Source organism: Pleurodeles waltl, chromosome 8 (assembly GCF_031143425.1).
Source record: "Pleurodeles waltl isolate 20211129_DDA chromosome 8, aPleWal1.hap1.20221129, whole genome shotgun sequence".
Lineage (NCBI taxonomy): Eukaryota > Metazoa > Chordata > Amphibia > Caudata > Salamandridae > Pleurodeles > Pleurodeles waltl.
The window spans coordinates 492,602,976-492,621,985 of NC_090447.1; positions in this window are offsets into that span (position 1 = coordinate 492,602,976).

Genomic DNA, 19,010 nt, shown 5'->3' on the forward strand with positions numbered 1-19,010 from the left:
CAGCAGATGGTGAGGCAGGAAGGGGGAGGGCTGCCAAACTGGTCTTCAAAGGCAGAGAAGGATATTTGCAGCACCCAGCAACACCCCCACATCCTGCAACCCCAGACAGCTAGGTGCCCCCTTGATTAGATTAGGAGAGGGCAGGAGAGGGGTGTGTTTATGATTTTTAGCCACACCAGTGGGTGGGCTCAGCCAGATGTAACCTCCAAAAATCAGATTCATCCATGTTGGATTTTTAGAGACTGTTGCCTTCTGGGATGGATTTTTGCCACACTTCCCAGGAAGTGGTCATCACAGGGGGACGACCCTGTCCCTGATTGGAGAACCAGGGCCCCCCTGCTTTTCACCCAGGAGCAAGGATAAAACTGGCAGACCTGCACCCACACCTGAGATCCCCTCCAGAATTCAACAAGAAAGGAACTAAAGAAGAAGAAGGACTGCCCTGCTGGACCCCTGGCCTGCACCTGGAACCTGCACTCAGAAGGACTGCACCAGCTGCACACTTGGGCTTCACCACAAGAAGGACTTTGCCTGGCTTCAACTGGTTCAAGGAGGGACTCCCTGTTGGCTACAGGTGAAAAATTGCTAAACCAGAGTCCCCTGCACCAACTCCTGAAGAAAGCGACCAGCTGACCACTGTTCAGTGGCCAAAAAGGAGTTTGCGCCAGGTGCATTCTGGGAGTTGAAGTCCGCACCCCCCAAGGACCATCACAGAACTTCTGGACCCTTGGGGTGAGCTGTGGACCCCAAAAGAACCTTAAAAGAACATCTGGGTGAAGCCCCAGAAGTTTGGAAAAGATTTGAGAATTTTTGGAAAAAAGCTCCAGAGAGGGACCGACCCGCCGCGGAAATTCTAGCCGGCTTGCCTCAACCGCGACCCGGCCTTACTTCGTGGTTCGTCCCGGTAAAGAAAAACATCCAAAAAAGAGACTAAGTACGAACGTAAAAAGTTGACCGGGACCTCCCAGCCATCGTATCCGAGAAGGGCTCCATGGACGTCGGATCAAGATCCAGGTTTACCCCGGTCGAAGGATTTTCATCTCGAAAAAACAACTAAGTCCGAAGGTAAAAGTCTCCACCGAGGAAACCCACATCGCGTATCCGGACAAGGGCTCCAGGAGGTCGGATTCAACTGGCAGGTTCGTCCCGGTGAAGAAAAACTTCAAAATAAAGACTAAGTCAGAAGGTAACTTTTTAACCGAGGCCTCCCGCGACCTGTAGCCGAGCAGGGCTCCATCGCGGTCGGCCTGAAAGTTTGACTTTGCCCCGGTCGAGGTGCAACCAGATGACCCGATTGGCGCTTTTTGTTTCTAAGCGCTAGAAAAGTAATAATTCTTTAAAAATTCATATCTCTGGTTCCCCTGAACCGATTTTAATCATTTTTGTGTAATTTTAAAGATAAAAATATAAACTATTTTTATAAATTGGTTTTGGATTTTTAAACTGTTTCCTGTGTTTTATTTAATTACTGTTTTGTGATATTTGAAGGCTTTACACTTTGTCTCCTAAGTTAAGCCTTGACGCTCGTTGCCAAGCTACCAAGGGTTGAGCTGGGATTAATTTACTGAGACCTAACTGTACCTATGTGGAGGTTAGTGGCTTGTTGCTAGGTGTAGGTACCTACCTGCCCTACCAATAACCCATTTTCCAACATAATTGGAAGCAGCGACGGGATCCTGTACTTGTGTTCAATATCACGTTACAGTTTTAGGTAAAACAAATTAAAAATCCTTTAAATTGTCCTAGCGCAAAAATTGTTTTTAATTTTTAATTTGGATTAATTTCAGTTATTGAATTTTTGTAATTTTTCTAAATTCTTGTTTCCAATTTTTGCAAAAAGTTTTTTTTGACACAAAACTAGGGAACAATGGAGCTTGATCTGGCTAGCCTACCCACACTGACAGTAGTCCAGCTTAGGGGGTTGTGTATTGAAAGAGGGTTGCCTGCAACCACTGATCTCAGCAAGAAAATCCTGATCACATCCCTGACCGCATGGGCTGAGGCCCAAGAGGTAGAGTCAGAAGAAGCTCCAGAGGAGGGAGAAAGAAGGGAGGATGCAAGCTCTAACCACTCAGGGGAGGGAAGGCATCTGAGCCTAAGTGAGGATGAGGAAGAACAGTCCTCAGTAAATACAGTCACTAGGGGCAGATCCAAAGCTAGTGGTGGGAAGGGGGTCCTTTCAGGAGGAGAGAACCCATCCATCAGAGAAAGAGAGCTGGAGGCCCAGCTAGCATACTTACCTTTGGAAGCAGAGAAGCTGGCCCTAGAAAAGAAAAAGTGGGCATACAAAGAGAAAAGAGATGGAAGCAGCGATAAAGAAGCTGAGGTGTCCATGGGTGGGGGAGTTTGCCCCAGGTTACCCAAGGGGGTAGTTCCTGCTTATGTAGAGGGGGATGACATAGATAAGTGGCTGGGGGCCTTTGAGAGGGCACTCCAAATGAGAAGGGTTAGGCCTCAATACTGGGGTTCCCTTTTGTGGGAGTTGGTCCCCAACTCAGGGAGGGATAGGCTTCTGACCTTAAGGGGGGAGGAGGCAGATTCATACCCTAGTATGAAGAGGTGCTTAGCCAAGAAGTTTGGTCTGACCCCAGAGCAATATAGAATGAAGTTCAGGGACACCCAGAAGGTCAGTACCCAGTCTTGGGTTGACTTTGTGGACATTTCACTAAAGGCACTAGAGGGCTGGATTATTGGTAACAAAGTAGATACTTATGAGGGGTTATACAATCTGATCATGAGAGAGCACATCTTGACCAATTGTATCCAAGAAAGGTTACGCCAGCATCTAGTGGACTCTAAGCAGACCAACCCTAGAGAGCTAGGGGAGGCAGCTGATGAGTGGTTGAGAACCAGGGTGGTTGTCAAGTCCCAGGGGGGAGACTCCAAGAAGGGGGGGACAGGTCCCCAAAAACCTAAGGAGGGAGGTGGTAAGCCCACCACAGAGACTCCCTCTGTACCCCAGAACCCTAAGAAGGAGGAGAGTAAATCCCACTCCCACTCTGACAAGCAGAGACAGGGAGACCCAGGGTTAAAAAAACTCTTGGACAGTAGGGCTTGCTTTGACTGTCAGCAGACAGGTCACTTCAGAGGAGATGCAGCCTGTCCAAGGAAGGTGGTTAGCACTGGGCTGTCCAGTGTAGCCATAGAGGAGGATTCCTCAGATGATGAAGTCCTCCTAGCATTGTGCTGGGAGACAGGACCAGATGGTAAGCTGGTGATCCCTGAGGGTGGGAGTAGGCACTTCCACCACATTCAAGTGAATGGGATCCCTACCACTGGCCTGAGAGACACCTGTGCCAGTCACACTATAGTGAGTGACCGGTTAGTGACCCCAGACATGTATGTCCCAGGAAAGACAAAGAAAGTCAGGATAGCCACAGGGGAGGTCACCTCCAAACCTGTAGCCATAGTGCCCCTAGAGAGGGAGGGTATCCTTGACTGGAATAGGGTGGTAGTCAGTGCTGACCTTCCCCTAGATTGTATCCTGGGCAATGACCTCCCAGAGGTGAGTCTGGTCACAGATGGGGTGGTCGCCCAGGGCGCCCCCCCAACCCAAAGTCCTGGGGAGTCAGTCCCTACAGTTAGGAGACAGGGGTCCCCAAGAAAAGGAAAGAAGAAAAGGAAGGGTAGGCCACTCTTAAAGAGAGTTCCAGGGAGCCAAAGGCCTTCTGCCCCAGTAGGGGGGGAGCCCAGAGTTGGCACTGGTGAGGCCTCACCTGACCCCAAGGAAGTCCTGAGTAGTCAGGCAGCTGTCCAGATGCAAGGTGTTGCCCCTGCACTGACAGAAGGGAGAGTGGAAGGAGGGTGTCTGCCACAGGAGGTGGTAGCCCCCCACTCTAGACAGCAAGAGGGGTGCCAGGACCCCAAAGATGCCCCTAAAGCAGCTCAGCCACCTGTCAGTGGAGAGCTTAGGGTGTGGTTCTGGGTACTGACAGCTGTCAGTAGCCTCTGCTGGGTGCTAGCCTTCCTGGCAGCACTGTACTTGGCCTGGGAGGCAGACCCCAGGGCCAATAGCAAAATAGGCCCCCTGACCCTATTGGTCATGGTGGGGTTGCTCAAGTGTTGGGTGACCTCTTTGGGTAAGCTAGGTGTTGCCCTAGCAAAGTTTGGAGTAGGGGAGGTGGGCACCTCACTACCCAAGTTGGCAGAGAGAAAGGAGGAAGACCCCCCTAGAGGAAAGTTTCAGTTTGTGTTGGGTCCTTTTACTGTTGGGATGGCTTCACTACCCATAGGGAGTGACCCTGACAGGAGGATATAAGGCAGAGTAGGCCCTGCAAAGGGACAGCCAGTTTTCTTCACTGTCTTCCTCCCCTAACAAGCCAGGAAGACTCTCCCAGGGTTGGGCTGAGTCTCCTGGGCGTGTGGGCTGGGGGGGGGTTGTGTGAGAAAACAGGGCTGATTGCAGAGGCCCCATAACTTTTTTCCCCCATTTTCCACTTTTTGCTGGTGTTTTCCTGACTTTAAAGGTGCCCTGGGTACTGCTAACCAGTCCCAGGGCCTGTGCTCTGTGTAAAATGGATATGCAAATTAGGCTAATTATAAGTGGCTAAGTTAACCTACCTATAAGTCCCTAGTATATGGTAGGGCATGTAGGTTTAGGGACCACAGCATAGGTGGTGCACACCTAGGTGCATTGCGGAGGTGCCCAGTGTCATTTTAAAAGCAAGCCTGCCTTGCTGGCTGCTTTTAAATTAAAGTTATATGCAAATTCGACTTTGGAATTAAAGGTACTTCCAAAGTCTTAAACTACCTTATTTTTACATATAAGTCACCCCTAAGGTGTGCCCTATGTGCCCCTAGGGCTGGGTGCCATGTAACTATAAGCAGGGACATTATAAAAATAGATTTATAAGCCCTGGTGAGGTAAAAACAGCCAAATTCGTTTTTCCCTCATTGAAGTAAATGGCCTTCATAGGCTAGAATGGGCAGACTTTATTTTAAATTTTAAAGTTTCCTTAAATGTTGCATACCAAGAATTTGGTATCAAATTAATTGTTGTAATAAATCCTACAACTTCCAGTTGTTGGATTTAATATAACTAGTTCAGGTAAAAAGTTTAGACTTTACCTAAAAAGTTGCCAATTTCAGCTCTGCATTGTTTTTGCTGCTGTGCTCTGATTGGCCAGCCTGCAGCAGCTTCTGCCAGGCTGCCTTGATGAGGTGTGAAGTGGCCAGGCTTCACACAAAGGAATGTGCTTGGGGGAGAGAATCTCCCCTCAGCAGATGGTGAGGCAGGAAGGGGGAGGGCTGCCAAACTGGTCTTCAAAGGCAGAGAAGGACATTTGCAGCACCCAGCAACACCCCCACATCCTGCAACCCCAGACAGCTAGGTGCCCCCTTGATTAGATTAGGAGAGGGCAGGAGAGGGGTGTGTTTATGATTTTTAGCCACACCAGTGGGTGGGCTCAGCCAGATGTAACCTCCAAAAATCAGATTCATCCATGTTGGATTTTTAGAGACTGTTGCCTTCTGGGATGGATTTTTGCCACACTTCCCAGGAAGTGGTCATTACAGGGGGACAACCCTGTCCCTGATTGGAGAACCAGGGCCCCCCTGCTTTTCACCCAGGAGCAAGGATAAAACTGGCAGACCTGCACCCACACCTGAGATCCCCTCCAGAATTCAACAAGAAAGGAACTAAAGAAGAAGAAGGACTGCCCTGCTGGACCCCTGGCCTGCACCTGGAACCTGCACTCAGAAGGACTGCACCAGCTGCACACTTGGGCTTCACCACAAGAAGGACTTTGCCTGGCTTCAACTGGTTCAAGGAGGGACTCCCTGTTGGCTACAGGTGAAAAATTGCTAAACCAGAGTCCCCTGCACCAACTCCTGAAGAAAGCGACCAGTTGACCACTGTTCAGTGGCCAAAAAGGAGTTTGCGCCAGGTGCATTCTGGGAGTTGAAGTCCACACCCCCCAAGGACCATCACAGAACTTCTGGACCCTTGGGGTGAGCTGTGGACCCCAAAAGAACCTTAAAAGAACATCTGGGTGAAGCCCCAGAAGTTTGGAAAAGATTTGAGAATTTTTGGAAAAAAGCTCCAGAGAGGGACCGACCCGCCGCGGAAATTCTAGCCGGCTTGCCTCAACCGCGACCCGGCCTGACTTCGTGGTTCGTCCCGGTAAAGAAAAACATCTAAAAAAGAGACTAAGTCCGAACGTAAAAAGTTGACCGGGACCTCCCAGCCATCGTATCCGAGAAGGGCTCCATGGACGTCGGATCAAGATCCAGGTTTACCCCGGTCGAAGGATTTTCATCTCGAAAAAACGACTAAGTCCGAAGGTAAAAGTCTCCACCGAGGAAACCCACATCGCGTATCCGGACAAGGGCTCCAGGAGGTCGGATTCAACTGGCAGGTTCGTCCCGGTGAAGAAAAACTTCAAAATAAAGACTAAGTCAGAAGGTAACTTTTTAACCGAGGCCTCCCGCGACCTGTAGCCGAGCAGGGCTCCATCGCGGTCGGCCTGAAAGTTTGACTTTGCCCCGGTCGAGGTGCAACCAGATGACCCGATTGGCGCTTTTTGTTTCTAAGCGCTAGAAAAGTAATAATTCTTTAAAAATTCATATCTCCGGTTCCCCTGAACCGATTTTAATCATTTTTGTGTAATTTTAAAGATAAAAATATAAACTATTTTTATAAATTGGTTTTGGATTTTTAAACTGTTTCCTGTGTTTTATTTAATTACTGTTTTGTGATATTTGAATGCTTTACACTTTGTCTCCTAAGTTAAGCCTTGACGCTCGTTGCCAAGCTACCAAGGGTTGAGCTGGGATTAATTTACTGAGACCTAACTGTACCTATGTGGAGGTTAGTGGCTTGTTGCTAGGTGTAGGTACCTACCTGCCCTACCAATAACCCATTTTCCAACAACACTTGACACAGAAAACCCTCCCAAATGAGAAATCTCCAAAGTCCCGGGTGAGAGGGCATTCATGTATTTCTTAGCCTTAACCTCCGAGGTGAATGTTCATCAGAAATACTTCACCCATGAGGTCTTGAATTGGCTTAATGAGCTGTCTGGGCCTCCATCTCCTTTCCACCGTAGCAAGACAAAAATCGGGCCGGACAAAAACGGTATAACCATTATAACTAGCATTATTAGAATCCAGGTGAGGCTTTGCAAAAGCCCCCAAAATATACCAGAATGGCTTTAGGATTGTCCGCTCGCTCGTCACAGTGTTTTCTATGCATCAGTGGAAAACAATGAACACGCTGAACCTCAAGGTCCCAGTTCCATGTCGTCAATTTAGTGAAGGCCCCTTAAGGAGATTTAGTATGAAGGCCCTGATGTCACCTCTCTCTACACCTTCTGCAAGCCCCAAAAGTCTGAGTTTGTTCTTTCTCTGCCAATTCTCAAAGTCTTCCATCTTTCAAAGTATATCTATCATCTGGGCTTTGTGGGCCTCAGTCTGGCCTTTAAGCGCTCCTACATCTAGCTCCAGTGCCTCAGCTCACTCTTTCATTGAGGAAATCCTATCCCCAAATTCTACACAGGTTTTGTCAGCCTTTTGGATCGCTCCTTTTAGCTTTTTTGTGGCTGGCCAGGACCTCCGGCACGCATCTCTATTTCCCTCCTGAAGCTCTTTTATGGAGTTAAAGATGAGCCGCAGAGTTAGTTCTTCTGATCCCCGCTCAGTGATCACACAATTTCCCACTAAAGGAGGTGAGGTAATTTGACGAGTTTAGTCATCAGGTTAAAACTGCTGGGCAGCAGAGTAGTCCTATTTCAAGGCACAGTAAGCATTAGAATCTTTTTCATATTCGACCTTCCAAGCTTGGCTCCCCTCTCTCTCTTTTTTCAGTTACTTCTGAAGGCTAGCTCTAGCACATAACTCGTCAGACACACTACTTGAACTGGCCCCAGAGGCGGAGGAGTGTAAATCATCAACTAGATCACTAAGACTCGAGTTAGGGGATTCTGACCCATCAGTGGGAGACAATCATGTATCCTTGTGTTTTGGAGCATACCCAACCACTTTCAACCTTCCTACGCCATTTGCACAGGTGTTCAGTTTACAACATGAGAGGGTAGTTCTCACAGGGCCGGAGGATGCCACTTTAAACAGTACCTTTGTCCTTGTCAGGTCTGAACTCATACTCCAGGTGGGGAACACCAGGTGCAGCAACTGTGTCATCAAAACATGATCTCACTTGCATTTATCCCTCCTGTTCTGTCCCAGATACAGCACCCCCCCACCCCCCGGCCACATGCACAGAACCATCAGGTGGGGTCACACTTCAGCCTGTCCTTTTGTGGTTCAGAGAACATTCCACCACTGAGCCCCCCAAACTAAGCTGCATAGGTGCTTTCGTGGCTGGTAGCTCCTGTTCCCACAGTCGTTCTGGCACCTCCGCAGGCTGTACGTATGCTCCTTCACCATGGGAGTGAGGTAATTGGGCTAAATCTGGTGTTTTTCCCCTTTGTCTGATCCGGAGGTAGTCCCACCAGAGACCATTTGCCCATGTCCTTTTTCCTTCTCATTGGGGGTAACCAGCATGACCACTGACTGAGTATCCCCAGAATCTGGGGCAAAAAAATCTGCAATTAAAGGCTGTGGCTGAGGTTGTGCGGTTGACCACCACTGCCCCTGTTGTTGGGCTTCCAGAACAGTTGCCTTCGTTGAGGTGAAGGCTATCCCCTGTGTTTCCACCTCCTTGTTTGTGACTGACTCCACTCCCTTTACTCCAGAGCTGCCGTGCTCCCACTTCAAGAAAGCATGAGCTGGTGTAACCTCCTGATGCGGGGCTGCTGCTGTCTTTGTCCTGTCCTCTCCAGCTTAGCAGCCTTAGGAGGTATACTATGGCCCGTGAAGTGCCACCAACGCACGGTGCCACCAAGAACTCTGCTGCCCAACGTACAATGCAGGTGATGACCACGATTGAAAGTAGAAGCATCCTACCCTCCTTCTCTCAAGCGAACTGTCGGGTTGCTCGCACCCCTGAACAGGGATATCTTTATATGCCTTACCACTTAGCAGCCTTTCCTATCATATCTTCACCTCTCACCACCACAGCCATGTCAGAACAGGAGCAGGGAGGGAGCAGCTTGCGGGAGCGCAATACGCAGTCACCATCTTGCTTCCCCAAGAAAGCCATCACTCATCATAACCTATGTATCATCTCAGGTGCACAACCTATCCCCGACACTGACCCTTGGGTTTCATGCTCCGTTGATGGGATCTTCCACGTCAACACAATAGACCTCACACCGCCGCCTTGCCGCACCTCAGAAGCAATGCTTCACACCGGCTGTGTGACACATCTTTGCCTTGGATTCATTCAACGCTCTGCAACCAGGATTTAAGGCACTTTATTCAGCAGGCTTAAGTGGGTCTCTGTAGCCAGCCCATGCTCCATATTGGTCAGCCTGAATGTATGACTTTTTCCTGGGCCAGTGCAACCAGATATTTCTGGTTGGCACCTTATGCTTCTAAGCGCTATTCTACAGTTTATTCTTTAAAAATTCATAACTCAAGTTTTACTGATGGGAGTTTGTGGATTTGGTCTTGTTTTATGTATTAACCTAAGTTCTATATTTCTAACCTGGTTTGGGACTATTTTTGTGTGGCCTTTTTAACTGTGTTACTGTTTAAAGTGTTGCACACATACTTTACACATTGCCTTCAAGTTAAGCCTAACTGCCCTGTGCCACGATACCAGAGGATGAGAAAAAGTTAATTTTGAGTTTTCTTGTGCCTTTTACTGATAAGAGTTGTGGTTGTTACTTGCCGAGGGCTCACACCACAGTCAACCAACAGCCCAATTTCTCACAAAACCATTCTACCTTAAGTGGGTGGAATGTTCTAAAAGTCTTGTAACCCTTCTGCCTCGGACTATGCCACTGATAAAGGCCCACTCCATTGGTATAGGCCCTTGCCTGCATCTCAACCTATAACCAAGATGTAGGGCCTTCATCAACTGGTGTGGCCCCCAGCAGTGGGCTTTTAGGCTATAGTACAGATTTGTTTAAGTTCACATTGACATGTCATGACAGTATGTATGTTCTTGACCGTGTGCCTTGATATATCATCAAGGTGCAGATATTATATTTGAAAGTAGTAAATCTACACTTACCTAGTTATTCTTACCTACACAATCTTGTGATAGTCGATATTCTAGATTTAATATTTGGCAGGACAATATTGTGTTACTACTTAATATTGTGACATACATCCTTTAAGAACACACAGCCACTCTCCATCAGAACAACAGCATGGGTATTTGGATAAATGTCTACAGAATAGGACTATCACACACAACAGGTAATATAAACTGTGTCACAACCTTTTCATTATCAGCAAAAGCTGCTTTAAGATTCTCGTGATTGTCAGACTTCTAGGGAAGTGAGTGATACGATTACAGAATTTTCTATTACTGTAGCATAATTTACATAATGTGTACTATTTTGTGTTACACAAATTATGAATATAAAAAATTATGCAAGTGTGTAATTCTGTACAATTGTTTCACTCTGGGGACAGGCATGAGAAAAGATTTCTTGCAGAAGACTTGTTTGTGCATATACATGCGTCATGGAGGCATTTTCTCCTCATCCCAGTACTCCATTTAGGGTGACATTGAACGCAAGTAAGCCCTTCCCTTCACTTTTCACTTGAGATACAACAAAGTACATCTCGCAAAATGTACAAATTATTTTGCTTAATTTTCCTCAAATCTTGAACATTTATTTTAATGATGCAATTTTACACATCTCTGATTTATACTTGATCTTCTACTTCAGGTAAAGCTTGTTTCATGCAACACTGTCACTGCGATGCCCTATCTAGTAGTGTTCTATTTTTGTCCTTCCCTTCTGGTCACAGGAAATGGTTTCCAATATCAGGGACTCACACCTAAATCAGGATTCTAAAGCTACTTTAATATCAGTGCATGTCAAGTTGTGAATTATTATGAACTGCAACATTATCAATGTTATTAAATTTGAAATCTTCATGAAGCTTAAGGCATTTGCATTTAGCCTGGAAAAACCACCTCTAAAATGGGAGGAAATTCCTTAGTGAGAATATCTTCCTACAAACGTTGTTGTTGATAATCATTTCCCTAAGTGAAGTTGGTTGTTGTTAGGAAGCTCAGCAAAATTCATAAACTGCCAGGATATCTAGAATCCATAAAAGTAGAGCAGGATCTGTGTTCTAAAGATCTCTCTACTGAGAGTATTATTTAAGAAGAATGTAAGGTTTTGAGGAGGAAGGTGTTGCTGGAAAAGCAGTCTTTTCTCCCTTTTAAACATTTTGAGAGATGGGTTGTCCTAGTGATGAGTGGTATTGATTTTCATGGCTTGGAGGCAAATTCAATGAAACATTGTTTAAGGACGTTTTTCTTTCTGATAATTCAAAAAGGAATTATAATTGCATAGTTGTTGTACACAAGAGATGCAGCACTTCAGAGATAATTTGGGACTTTTAAGTGGAGTGATTTGTGAATAATGCAGAGATGTTCAAGGTTCTTCTTGCTTGGAATACCTGCTTGACCAAAAAATGTACAACAGATGTGTTTGGTCAGTCTTTCTGGGGGTGCACTTGCAGTTGCATGGAGAGCAGTCTTCGGGGGTGGGAGATGGTGACATTTTCCTGTTAGCAGAGAATCACTATGGTTTAGTAATGCTGGAACTACAGATTGGATAACTTTTTAAAGTTCTTGGTAGGATTTCATTACTTTCATAAGTCTGATCTGTAGTACTGCACCTTTTGCGTTAGTGTTGATGTGGGTTTGAAGGTCACAATTCTGTCTTGATGGAACTTTAAACATTTTGCGCAAGCCTTGATGGCATGTTGACAGTCAAGTATGTTGAAGGTATTTGGCCAAATGCACAGGTGATGAACAGTTGGGTTGGGAATTTAGTAAGAATTACATTTTTGTACCATTCTGTTTGAGACGATGGTGTGTCATCTAAGATTGAATTTTATCTTCGATAACAACCAGAAATTCAATGTCTTTTTGGGAAGATACTTTTGCATAAGAGCTCATACCAGTGAATTTAGTTTTTTTTGGCAAGGTGCAGACTCATTCAATATACAGATTCACAAGAGTAGGCGGGAGAATTGAGCCTTAGAGTGCCCTTTGTTAAAGACGTTTTGGGGTAGAGATGCTGTTTAGAATTTCCATGGACTGGGAGTATATGAGGAGACTTGGCAGAATGATGCCAGATATTTGTGAAATATCACATGTGTTGGGTGTTAGGCCACACAGGCTCACTTTTATTCTAATGTAGACATACCTGTAGCATACATACATACCAGGGAACATATTGGATTTAATGTATTGAGGGCACAGGTGCATTGGAAATGCTCAAATATATAAAGTAGATCTGCCCTTAACATATTGTACAGTGCTTATACTGTCTCCTTGCTATGTTGGCACGCCCTGGATAAGGCACGATTTCGGATCTGCGTTTGGTAGTTCTGCAGTGAGTAGGATGGTTCTGCAACCTCATCGCTGTCCTGATCTTGCCAGCCATGTTGTATTTTCTACCTTTTTATAAGCCATGATTCAGAAGTATTGATGATTTACATTGAGACTTGTTGACTTAAGTGCATTGTAGAAATCATTAAGCAGGACAATAAGGTGGAATCCTAGGGTAACTAGCAATCGGCAGCCAGATACGAAGATGGATGCTGCAAAACTAGATATTGTTTTGTGCAATACTGTATTTTTTTTATAATGTTTCTCAATTTTTCATTTCATTTTGATACACAGTTGTGCATTCTGTGGTGAGGAGCAAGGACATGTCATATTGCTCTTGTTGCACATAAGGAGGCATATTTATGAGCCCTGTTGTGTCACTCTTACACCTCGCAACACAGTGCAAGTGTGACACAAGCCCAACATGGGATTTATGAAGCCATGCAAGGCCTCTCTGCATGACCTTGAGTGGCTTCATAAATCTTGAATAAAGTAATGCAGCCCAAATCGCTACATTGCCTTACCCTCCCCAGGGAGGTGTTCCATGGGTGTTGCGCGGGTGTTCCCACACAATATCCATGGATTTTAATGTATTCCCGAGTTTACCAGACATGGTAGACATGGGAATGCACCAAAAATGTACGCCTCCCCAGGTGACTTGTAGCATGGAGAAATATCTATGTTTTGCCTTGTTTTTTCCAGCTCACATAGAAAGAGAAAAAAGCATTAGTGGGTTGTTTTTGTGCAGGAAGGTACCCCTTCTTGCACAAAAACAGTCCTACATGCAATGGAGGCATGGCGCTATGCAGCCCATTGTGTGCCAGCAATGAGGAAAGGAAAGAAAAGTTTCACATTGGGATAAATATGGCACATTACTGCCCTTTTCCTGTGATGCAATGCAGCAAGGTGCCTTGCTGCACTGCACCACTTGGCCATAAAAATGGCCTCTAGTGCTGGAACATAGATATGTTTATTTTATTAATGTGGTACACCTTGCAGTGTAACATCAGTGTGTTGGTCTTCTGGAGCTGAATCAGGTGATGTGCTTCACTTCCAGAACTGAAACATTGGAGCTCTTTTCCTATGGTATTGAAATGTTGAAGTGAGTTCTTTGTAGTGTTACTGTGCATTTAGTGTGGAACACAGTGTATGCTGAGATATTGGTACACTGCTCCTTTGTTTATTGAAGTGCACTGCTTGCTGGAGAGCAGTGTGTTAATACTTTTGGACTTGTACATTGTGTCAGAACAAGGTGACACCTATGTAATGTGTGAGGAAACACTCAAGCAGGAAAAATCAACAAACCTCTAAGAGCAGAAAGAAAGATGTGAATGAAAAACCAAGATGTTTCAAAGGAGTTTCACATGTCCATGACAGAACAATATTTGTTTATTTTTCACTAAAACTAGAATATGATTGGGACCAGAGACCTGGTGCTGTACTGCCCTCTTCCCCACCCAGAGCAGTCAGTGAAGACAGGAGTGCACAAATCTATAAAGGCAGAGCAGCAACATTGTCATATTTGTGATGTAAGTGGAACCTGTGTTCTAAGGTATTTTGTGGGAAAGTTGCATTTTGAATGCCTTGTGGGTCAGTTGCAGTGGAGGCTGGCAGGATAAGGCCACAGTATGGCAGGCTGATTCAGTTGAGATTTATTCTTACTTGTCTGGAGCTTCATTTGCAACAGATTTTGGTGATGACCTGCCAGCCTATTATATTTCAGCCTGCCAGGTGACACTGATCGCAAGGGTGGTCAGGATTAAAAGGTGACACCTTTGTATTGGTATAAGGGTTAGGAGTCAAGCCCTTAAAGGTAAGGTTCTTGTCTATTTTCTGTGTGGTTACGTATGTTGTGCTTATTGACACCTGGCAAGCTTGTACTTGTAAGTCCTCAGCTTGCTTGCTGGACTGAGCGCTCATCTTTCATTTTGTCATTTATATACTGAAGTTACCTACATAGGTGTTTAAAGTGCTTTCCTCTAACTATTGCCAAACTGCCAGTGTGAGCTCTTCATCTGGAAGCAGCCAACACAGCTATAGCATGTGAGGGCAGGGTGAGCGAAATCCTCAGTGAGAGCTCTCGAGTCCAAGATAGCCAACTCAAGCTCTAACACATGAGGGCAGTGAATCCAATTGATGGATGTAGCTGTTCAGGAAGATGCCTCAACACATCAGTGCTGTGATGTGCACACCTTTGTCTCTTAAAGGAGCAGTGCTCTTTTTACTTAAAGAGATGAGCATATAGCCTGTGAGACTTACAGACTGTGGTGATGTGCACATCTATCTCTAGGCTTTTGTTTTAAAGACTCGAGGAACGCAGTGACACGCACACCATATAACTATTGTGCATCCCACACAGGAATAAATGAAAACAAAAACAAAAATGTATAAGTGACTCTAGACAATAAAGAAAAAAATAATTTGATATATATATATTTGATTAATTTATTTCTTCAAGATCAAATGCGGTGATGCGCACACTATTTGTCACAAAGTGCTAGTTACTATTGTATATTTCCAGTTTTTAACTTACAACATGGAATAAGTGTCTATTGCAGCGCCACCTCTCTTTCTACAACAGTGAGGGATACCAGTAATCATATGGAAAAAACGGATTGATAGGTTTGACAATTATTTGTCAGCCCTGAATACTGAAGAATTTAGTTCTGAGAGAAATAAGCAATACTGTTGAATTCATGAAGGTCAAAGAGAGTTTACATTTTTGCTGGAAGCATCATATAATTTTTCTTGGCTATCCGATGTTTATATGGAAGCCAGAAGCATACTGAGTAATAGATCTGCTAAAGAAACAAATGTTGTAATGGAAGGTATAAGTTTCATATGCAACCACAGTGTATTGGAGAAGCAATTGATTTATTTGTGTCAAGGATGAAAGAATTATCTATGAAATGCCAATTTGGTAAAATGGGTGATGAGTTAAGAAGAGATCGGCTCACGCAAAAGCAGCAAAATACAAGAACATTTATGGGCGGCAAAAAATTAAACGTTGAAAGACTCTATTTAAATGGCAAAAGTTGTTCAGGAATCAGAATATTGTATGCAAGAAATGAACAAATTTGCAGGTATGATTGTGGGACATGAAGAAGTAGCTGAAGTAGTTGGTGAGTGTGTTAAGAGAAGCAGTAATGTGGGGCTGTAGGAAAAAACACAAAACACTTCAGTCAACAAATATAACAATAAGATATGCAACAGATGTGGGAGCAATTTTCATGGGAGTGATTTCAAATCATGCTATGCCATTGGCAAAGAGTGCAGAAAGTATGGACGCAAGAGTCATTTTGCACATATGTGTTAAAGAATGGCCTAAATCAAAAGTAGCAGTACTGGATGAAGATTGTGGAGAGTCTATTCATGACTGTGTTTTGAGATTAGGTGATGGTGATGCGGTGAACGGAGTGAAAATAGACCAAAAGTATGGTTTACCATTTTGGGGAAAGATGTGGAACTTATGGCGGACAGGTTCTAGATATACCATTATTCCCAAAAATATTTTTTATGTAACTTGGTCTCACTTGGATTTACTCTCAAATTATATTTGCCCTGGAGGGTATCAAGGAGAGGACATTTATTTACTTAGCTATTTCTTTCCAGTCATTGAACATAACACCTGGAACACCATAGGAAAAGTATATGTTGCCAAATGTGGGCCTCCTATTTTCGGGTGGATGCAGTAATATGATTTAAATATAATAGGTATGTGTATGAGAGCTGAGTTAAACTAGGAGCTCTACCTGTAAAGCAGAGTTTGGAAGGTTCCCATACTGGTTAGGAAGGTAAATCAGATGTTGAGTGAGATGGTAAAGGAGGGTTTAATTGAGCCAGTGGAGGCTTTGAACTGGATAATAGCTGTGGTTATAACACAAAAATCTGATGGTTGTTTATGATTTTGTATGGATCTCCATAGTGTTAATAAAAAAATTGTTTCAGACAATTTCTCTTTATCAAATATTAATGATTTACTTCTATTCCTCAAAGCACTTTTCAAAGTTAGATTTAAAGAGTGCTGACCATCAGATTCATTTGCATGAGAAGTCTAGGGACCTGACATCGTCCTTTCATTATGATAGAAGGAACTTTTCACTTCATAAGAATGCTGTTTGTGTTTTCTTTGGTAGCCATTGTATTCCAATGGATAATGTCGTAAATATTTAAGGGTTTCACACATGCAATATTTTTCAAACTGTCATTTTTGTATATGATGCTACAGTTGAACAACCCAATCAAATCTTGAAGAATGTGCCAAGGAAAGTGTTGAATGTGGGCTTTACCATATGCAAAGAAAAATGTATATTTGTAAGCAAAGAGATGGAGTACTTAGGACATACAATTTCAGGAAATGGAATATCACTGAAAAAAGACTTATTGGACGTCATAAAGTCAGCTCCTCTACCCAAGGATAAAGACCAGTTGCAGTCTTTTATGGAACTCATAGAGTACCTTGCCAACTTTGATGAGAATTTTGCAACTAAGACAGGAGACTTAAAAGTGTTGATGAAAAAATGATGTACATTCACGTGAGGTGTGTAACAACAAAAGTGTTAATATCAAGCAAGAGATATGTGCAGCAGGGATTTTGGTTCCTTTAGACATTAAACAGAATACCATTCTTACCCTGGATGCTAGTGCACCAGGCATGGGTGTTATCTTATCCCAGCTTCATAAGGGTGGGGAAAAAACTGTAGCTTTTGTGTCAAGCTCACTGGCTGAGAATAATTACTCTGTCATTGAGCATGAAGCATTGGCTGCAGCTTGGTGCACTGAATATTTCAGGACATTCTATGGGGAGAGAATTTCAAGTTGGGAACTGATCACAAACCTTTGATAACAATTCTAGCTCTGGGGGTGCTGGTAAAAGATCAGCAAGCTTAGCAAGGTCGGCAGAACGTTCACAAGAATTACAGTACATTATTGAGTACTTTCGTGGATGGCTTAATGCTCAAGCAGATGCCCTTTCTTGTTTGGCTGCAAATTGGAAGGTTATTGATGAGGAAACAGTGATAGATAAAGAGAAAGAGGGTGTGGTGGCATGGTTAGAGGAAGCAGAGCATAGTGTGGTAGGTGTATTACAAAGGAAGAATGGGTGCAAGAAATGGCAAAGGATGATATATTAAAAGAAGTGTGCAAAATGGTTAGGTGAGAGAGCACAGTTGTTTCTTCTGTGAGACAGTATATCAAAATTTTAGGTGAATTGTCCATCATTGGGGAGAGTGTCTTAATGAGGGGGATATGTACCACCTGAGAATTTGAAAAAGAGAATCATTCAGTTAGCGCATAAATGACACTTGGGACAGACCATGACACAGAGGAGGGTGAAAGAAAACTTCTGGTGGCCGGGGATTGATATTCAAACTGCCCAATGTGGTAGAACAATCTGTGGATTGCAAAGAAAGTGAGAAAGGCGGAATTTTGGGTGACAATCAGAATTGAGTCATCTACAAGATCCAAAAGAAGTATGGCACAGTGTGTGTATTGATTTTGTAGGTTCAGTAGCCTTAGTAAAGTAAGAATTGACATTTGCCATGGTTTTCGTTGATGTATTTTCCAAATGGATGGATGTCAAGTTCTTAAAGGAAGTATCTACAAGGAGTGCTATTAGACTTTTGGAGCGAGTGTTTTCCTAACACTTTGATAACTTTGATAAATTTACGTTGAGAGAGATGAAGGAGTTTTTGGAGGGACATGGTATTAAACATTATCCTACAACACTGCATAATCCCCAGGTGAATGGTATTACTAAACGGATGAACCACATGCTAAAGGGTACCATCCAGTTAGCTATGTGCAGTGGGCCTGGAGTGGGTGAGGCTGTTGAGAAATTGGTGTGGGAACACCACAATACTGAGAATTGGGTGCTTTCCAATTCGCCATTCAAGATGATGAGAGGTCGCAAACCTAGAACCAAATTACTACGCAGTTGGGTGAAGGATGGTGATAAACCCAATTGTTCTGCCACACAGCTAGATAAGATATATTATATTTAGGTTGGTGATTTCAGTTAAGGTGAAAGATGGGCATTTGGGAAGGGATCTGTCTTAGTTTAGTGGTCCTTTTGGAGTCACGCAGGTCTTTGATTGGTATGTGGCTCCGGAGAATAAGAAAAAATGGAACAACTGAGGAGGAGCCTTGTGTCAGAAAAGGGGAAAGTGCGAAACATCTGACATGGATAGTAGTGAGGGGTGTAGTTTATTTATGCTAATGGGAGATGATGAATTGTTGAGTGCAAATTCCAGGCAAGTTCTGGGTATTTGTTTATTTTTCATTAAAACCAGAATGTGGTTAGAACCAGAAACCTGGTGCTGTACTGCTTTCTTCCCCACCCAGCATTATGCAAAAAAGAGGAAACCCGATGACCCTAACCTGACCTGGGTTAAATAACGATATGTATACAAAGGAATGGTCTAACGGTAGGGATAAATTAAATCAATATTTTTGAAAAACAGTGCTCTATACTGTCTTTATGGATTAATTACTTTCCAAAATGTATTACAACTAATTATGTGCTAGGCAAAAAATGGCTCATAAGTAAATTATACAGAATAAAAAATATTTACACAACAAAACATTA